The sequence below is a fragment of the Nuphar pumila genome, chromosome 17, assembly GCF_984573655.1.
Source record: "Nuphar pumila chromosome 17, dmNupPumi1.hap1.1, whole genome shotgun sequence".
NCBI classification, from domain to species: Eukaryota; Viridiplantae; Streptophyta; class Magnoliopsida; order Nymphaeales; family Nymphaeaceae; genus Nuphar; species Nuphar pumila.
Window position 1 is genome coordinate 65,953,270 of NC_143265.1, and position 6,000 is coordinate 65,959,269.

Below are 6,000 nucleotides of genomic sequence, written 5' to 3' on the forward strand. Positions count from 1 at the left end.
GAGGTTTGATACGAACCAACAGAAGATGATGTTGAGCAAGCATCCTTCAAAAGACTGTGTGCAAGACAATAGAGTAATGAAGCCAGGTTCTGAGATGGAGCGCAGTGTCAGTCCTTTTGTTTGGGGAAGCAGAGTCCTCGAGAATATGGTGTAGAGAAGCCACCAATGAAGCATCAAGGTGACCATGGCAAGGCTAGTGATGAGTGTGAGAATCGTCACCTATGAAGATGCACAATGTAAGCAAGCGGCCAAGGAGTTTCGATGTGGCCAAGGCAAGGCCACTAAAGTTGGGGGTGGTCCGGTCCTCCTGAGCTAAGCGGGTGTTTGACACCTGCAGTGGTTTGTTGAGCAGAGCAACGTGACCACAAGCAATGCATGGCCCAAAAGATCATAGCAACATGGGCCAAGGAAGCGATGCAATTTTCAGCAAAATGAGATAGTCCTTTGGCAACCAGATGGTCCTTTGATGAGGGTCACAGAGCATCGACTTCTCTTAGCGAAACAAATAGCTAACATGTTGGCCATGGAGTGTCTTAACGATTCGCTCAAATGCACCAATAAACAGAGGGGCAACCTTCAAAGGATATAACACGGAGTGTCTTGAGTATTGTTGCTCCATGACCACGAGGGGAGTGATGGAGTGTCTAGATCCTCACATCATCTGAGTGAAGGGGTGGCCTTCACGATGTGGTGAATATCCCTAAGATGGTCATTAGGGTGTGACACCAAGTCCCGCTACAAGGACAAAATGCCAAGAGCTAGAAATCTTGATGGTGCCACTTATGATCTGGCATAAGTAGGTGAAGAAACCAAACAAGTGAAGATGAACCAAGAAGCTAATGTTAACGATGGAAATCCTGCATGAACCCAATGATCAACACGCGCGACACTAAGGCAAAGTGTGAAGTGGATGAACTGATAGAGTGGGGGGAAGAGAGACATGTTGATGAGTCTCTCCCACTGAGAAGGTGCATAGAATCAGCTGATTGCACTACGCGATCCCCTTATCACATCGTGGAGCGAGCAATGAACGCAAGCAAACTCCACTTACGAGACTTGCCCAAGAGACATCGAGGTAAAGCTGAACGCATACCCTTAATGCACTTGAAGAGAGAAGGGTCACCATACCAAGGTTCCCAACCGATGAATATATATTCTGTGCAATGGCGAGCAACTACAATAACGAATATCACCACAAAGCCTTACGAAGCATCCCATAATTGCCTTGCTAAACTAGGTAACCACATCCGTTGGTAGAAGAAGGGACATGTAGCAGGCACGAGTTACTCTCATGTGACTCCAAGCATCAGAGAGTAAAAGAAGTGTATGAGTCACTTTTGAATCGTGAAACTCGATCATGCAATAGTCTGCCTCCAATAGTGTTGCAAGTACCCTCGACGAAGATGATTGACTTTCGAGTGTAAACTTAACAACAATTCACACTTGCAGTGTGCTATGTCCTAATTAGTCTATAATGAATTGATTGTAAGAAACAATGTAGAGAACTTGAAGCGTTCACACTATCGATATCAGCATAGAACAAATTAGTGAGCAGAGAAACCGCGAACAAGGCGGTTTGTGTTCTGATTACAATTTGGGCAACTCTGACGATGTCCAAAACTGGCAAGCTAACTCTAATAACAACTTGAGACAGTTCTGAGATTAGTTTGTTAAGCTCTGAAACTAGTTGTCATGACCTTTTTTTTGTACTTCCTGTCTCACGCAGAGAGGGAGCTTGGCAGGCTGTTTGGGTCATGCGGTATGCAACTTGCTTTACAGGCGAGGAGTTGTGTAAACCTAGCAGAAGCAGATTCAAGGTCATGCATTTCCCATGCATGCTTAGTACAATAGAATGTCTTAAGCAACAACGTCGAACAGGTCGATAGTGGGGCGATGCCAAAGCCTTTGACATATAAGCATCCAAGCCAATGAGAGACAATTGCATCACCTTCCTATGACGAGAACATGAGTAGTTGAGAGTCGTAGAGCAAGCTACACATCCGATTACACATCACATATATTAGAGTAAGCATCTAGTTCTCACGATGCACATACCGAGAGGTATATTAATTTTTGGCACTTGTGGACCCCACAAAGCGTATATCGTGCCCCACAGAAGCCTCCAATCATGGTAGAGAAGACCTTTTGACCCCAACTGAAGCCAATTGCTAGTATGATGTAGTGAAACTCCCTAGCTAAGAGGATTCACGTCACTCGACATGCACTCATCGAGTCCCTTGCAAGGGTGCGATGTTGTGCGGCAAGGGGAGAGACAAAAATGGGACCCGCACATGCTTGAGATGCCCAAGTAAAGAATTTGCATACTTGTAATCATCCTTGTGCACTTTGATGTACTACTCATGAGATATGGGGGTTGCCCACTGAAGACCACACAATGTTCCACCAACGCAAGTCAAGAGAAAGATCTCCTATATAAGTGTTGTGAGCTCTGATCCCCAGCTAGTAGGAGAAACCCTAGAACCACTTGAGAACACAACTTTTTTGGTCCCCCATGGTGCTTCAAGCTAGTGTCATATTTTGCCGAAATGATCACACCACGGCTTTCCTCACATATGAATGTGTCAGTCAGATTTTGATATTGGCTCGGAGATTGTCAATGTGCATGGAGATATGTAGCTCCAAAGTTTGGGTGGCCCGCATAGGCACTGACACAGTGCCCCCAAATGAAGTAGCTCCTTTCAGTGTTCTAACTTTACAGGCGTGTTCCCCCACATGTGATTGTGCAGTTGAATACTCGATCATGACACATGAATTCTATGTGGAAGTCCTTTGTTTGCAGACATAAAGTTGAGACGGGCCGCGGGTGGTGTAGCACCCCCGAAACATGGCACATGGGCCACGGGTGGGCGGAGAAACCCCTGTGGTATAGAATATGGAGCTGAGTAGATGGACTTGAGATATGCGGTGCACACTAATGCTTGCTTGCTAAGCCGCTAATGAGCATTATTGCATTGCCTCGTGCCATCGCCGCATGTCATTGCCGAGACATGGGCTTTTCACTTAACAAACGTGTGTGTCACCAAAGGCCCCACCACAATGCACACACATGTGCGCCACTTTCAACCGGTGATGAATAAAGTTCGTCATAGGATGGATATAATTAAGTGTTTAAAATATTGGTAGATCAGCTCTCATACGTGCCATCAGTGTCACGTAGTAAAAGAAATAAGGGTTAGTAATAAAACTCTTATCTCTATCTTAACAAAAATCATGGAGGACGAACTTAGATTTATATAAGGGCACCTTGCCTAAAGATTACAGAGCCACTGAGCTTGTCTATCATCTCTTCTTTCTTCCTTCTCTTGAGGGTCTTCTAAGTAACCTAGAACTATGAATTATCCCATCTCAAGTCCAGAAAATTTCAAACACCAGCTAGAATTTGAAAGTTGCAATTCAGGAAAATGAATCTAATTTTCAAAAGTTTCAAGCTTTCACAGCTAGGGACCACAAGTGGGTCCCACTAAATCCACTTGAATTTTTGCTCATTTTTGAGCCCTCTGAACCCTAGGTCATCTTCAGCTATAACTCCTTGCCTTTTCACTTAACACAAGCCAACCGAAGGTAGATCCCCTCTGAGGCAAACCCTTACCCCAGAGTGCGCGCCATCCGGTAGCCACCGTGGCCCCTGCGGGTAAGTCGAGAGATAACAAGAGGATACTGAGAACCAGCCAGAGGGATCGTGTCTCCACCCCAACTGATCCTGCCCCTTCGTTATTGTGAAACTTTGTAATACGTCCATGAGGGACATCCACTCCTGGAGAACCAATTTCCATTTATTCGAGATCTAGGCTCTGACCAGACTCGATCCACCGTGCACAAGAGGAAAAAGTTGTGGTAACTGGCTCCTTAAATTCGAATCCCTGCACCATATGTCCCATAAACAGGACGACTTTGATCCGTCCTTAACCGACCCTTCCATATCCCCGAACCCCTTGCCCACTTCGAATCTTCCTTTCACTGCCAGGGCCACCCCTTGATCTCGTACATGGTGTTTATAAGAACAACCACCAAGGAGTTACCTTCTGTAGACACCCACCACCATTTAACCAGCCAAGCCTCATTGAAGCATAGTAGATCATTTATTCCCCGACCTCTCAACTGAATAGGGCACACGATGAAGTCCCAAGAGGCAACCGGATGTTTCTAGTCGCCCCCCATGCAGCGAAGCAAGTTATATGTTCCCCCTCTGAACAGGGCAGTTAGCTACATCTCCCCATGCAGTCCCAAATAAAGTTTTCTATAGTTTCCCTAAGCTGCTTAGCCACCTATTTAGGAATAATGAGCAGCAACATAAGGTGTTGGGAGATCATAACCAACACATATTTTGCAAGGAGAAGACACACCCTGTAAATGGGAGGAGCTTCGCACGCCAAGACGACAACCTGCTATTAATCTTGCTTTCTATCAATGACCAACGCTTGATCCTGGACACTCCCAGGTCCAAGGGAATGCCAAGGTAGTTCATAGGAAGGAGACTGCCGTGCGGTTGAAGATGACATTCGCTCTAGACTGAAGAAGACCCTTATTATCATCGTTAAAAACAAGAACTTGAGTCAAATGGTAAGACCAGATATAGCCGTAAAGCAGTCCAAGAGAATGCAGAGCGCCTACCTGTGCATTGTTGCCTCCCTGAAAATAATGAAAACGTCCCTGAAAAGTAAATGCAAGAAGGAATGTAGACCCTGTAGTCGTAGGTCATAGAACACCCCTTGGGAGACTGTCGAATCCAAGATGCTGGTAAGGACTTTCATGGCTAGAATAAAAAGTGAGAGAGGATCACCTTGACGAAGACCTCGTTGATGTTTGAAGAACTGTATATGCCTACCGTTGATTGGAAACCACAATGTTCGCTGAGTGCAAAACTTCATTAATCCAACCGATCCACTCCACTTAGAACCCCATCGATTGTAAGTATTGAAGCAAACATGGCCATTCGATAGAGTCAAATGCCTTCTACAAATCCACCTTGAGTATGAAAGCTTTGCGTTTGCTGGAGTGGATGGAATGGATAGCTTGGTGTGCCACCATGCAACAGTCATGTGCAACAGTCATGTAGCCTCCTTCCTTGGATGAAGGCGCATTGCACCTACGACACGAGGGGGTTCACCACTAGCTTGATCCTCAAAGCCAAGGCCTTGGTAGTGATCTTTAGCATAATATTGATCAACAAAATAGTCTGAAATTTGTTGATGTCCTCACAATTAGGATCTTTAGGGATTAATACCAAAACAGCCTAGCTCCATCTTTGAGGGATTTTGGAATTTAGAGAAAACTCTTTCATGACATCCATCAAATCAGCTTTGGAACCCATCCACACCGGGTGCCTTGCCCCTAGGAAGGAGAGGGTGTTGTGTGTTCTTCCTGGAACACAAATTGCGTGTTCCGGTGTGTACGGAGAAATATTTTGGGACCCGTGATAATTCATATGCCAATGTTGCCCACAATGACTTTATAATAAAATAACATATAAAAAAGGTAGATATGCTTTTGACGAAAATGTTCTCCCGTAAGATAGATATGCGTTAGATGAAAATGTCCTCCCGCTCCCCGTAAATAGATTTGCACGTTCCACCTTTGTTTTTAGCTTGTGTTACAACACATGGCCGCCTTCTCGTTCCTGCCTTGTGTTAGATAGAAAACTTTTTCGGGTTCGTTCCAACCTCGTGGAGATAACTATAAATCAAACGACTGGTTCGATCATTTGTGGTCGTCATAGGAAGATTTGTCGGCCATCTCTTTTTACAGTCTTCTCTTCTTCTTCGTTTTCGTTAGGTAGTATGGAAAAAAACAATGATGCACAAACATTTCAACAAGTGCCATTAAGGTCACATCGTGAGTATCTTTCCATGTCAACATGCTATTGTTGAAGAACATATGTCATCGTGAGTGTCATTAAGGCGTTGTTTGTTATTGCAGGTAGATTTTATCGTTTCAACGGTTGGAAACTTAAAGACATTTGTAAGACGCTGGGACCCATTG